The 1002-nt window shown below is 41.0% G+C and overlaps 1 long non-coding RNA gene across 1 annotated transcript; it reads right to left on the bottom strand.

The window, feature by feature from the left end:
* Window positions 1-6: 6 nt before the first annotated feature.
* On the bottom strand, window positions 7-996 carry LOC107579375 (uncharacterized). Its single transcript, XR_001608469.1, has 4 exons — window positions 912-996; window positions 539-561; window positions 310-332; window positions 7-128 (listed from the first exon to the last, which is right to left on the bottom strand). It is a non-coding gene; the product is annotated as an uncharacterized lncRNA (long non-coding RNA).
* Window positions 997-1002: the final 6 nt, after the last annotated feature.

A 1002-nucleotide genomic window follows, 5' to 3' on the forward strand; every position in this document is an offset into this window, starting at 1 on the left:
AAATAAAAGGAAAAATGTGATTAACAAAACACATTAAATAAGTGGTGCTTTCACAGTCTGAAATTTGTATCAGAAAAAAAAACAGCCTACCTTACTCAACCCTTCACTGCTTTCAGTCGATAAGGTACCTGCAGAATATTAGTGAAGTGATTAGAACAAACATACTAAACTGGGGTTAGTTTTCACCTCGGAGCAGGTTTTTAAATCAGAGCATGTTAATAATCACTGGCTATCAGAAACACGGACTTACATGCAACTCATCACTTCAGCAAAAGACACTAGCTTGCACGAGACAAGATTTGCACTCACCTCATATCCATAAATGCGGGTGCCTGTAAAAAGTAAACGAACATCGCATATTACAAAAAAACCCGAACGTTTAGAAGGTTTAGACATAACTGGGGTTAGTTTTCACCGCTTAACACTTTAATCGGAGCATGCTAATAATCACTGGCTATCAGAAACACGGATTATCATGCAATTCATCACCTCAGCGGGAGACATTTGCTCGCACGAGGCACGCGAGATTTGAACTCACCTCATGTCCATAAACGCGGGTTCCTGTAAACAAACAGAAATGCTGCATATTAGAATGAATCCCGAGTGAAACCAAAACATCACATGGCTGCATTCCGCAACTTTAACCAGTCAGTGCAGTAGGTTTGTAATCATCAGATTCAGGTGAAACACGGACTGCAAAAATCATCATGTCTGGGCTGAGCAGCGGCGGACTCGATGCAGGCTAAACCGCTAACGTTACAGTAATGATACAGTCGGGCTTAACACGAGGCATCTGGATGAAGTTAGTAAAGCAGATGCACCTGCCAATTCGGCAAGCAACAAAACTTCTCTCAATTAAATCACACATTAGCTTTCAGTATTCCTGTGAAATATGAATGTAATGAACTTACGGAGTACAATCCAGTGGGCCAGTCACATCGATATGATTGGGAAAACACCTCCTTTTGATTCCATTTATATTTTACAAACGGTAACCCCCCC

Source organism: Sinocyclocheilus grahami, unplaced genomic scaffold (assembly GCF_001515645.1).
Source record: "Sinocyclocheilus grahami isolate Dianchi unplaced genomic scaffold, SAMN03320097.WGS_v1.1 scaffold16894.1, whole genome shotgun sequence".
Classification (NCBI taxonomy): domain Eukaryota; kingdom Metazoa; phylum Chordata; class Actinopteri; order Cypriniformes; family Cyprinidae; genus Sinocyclocheilus; species Sinocyclocheilus grahami.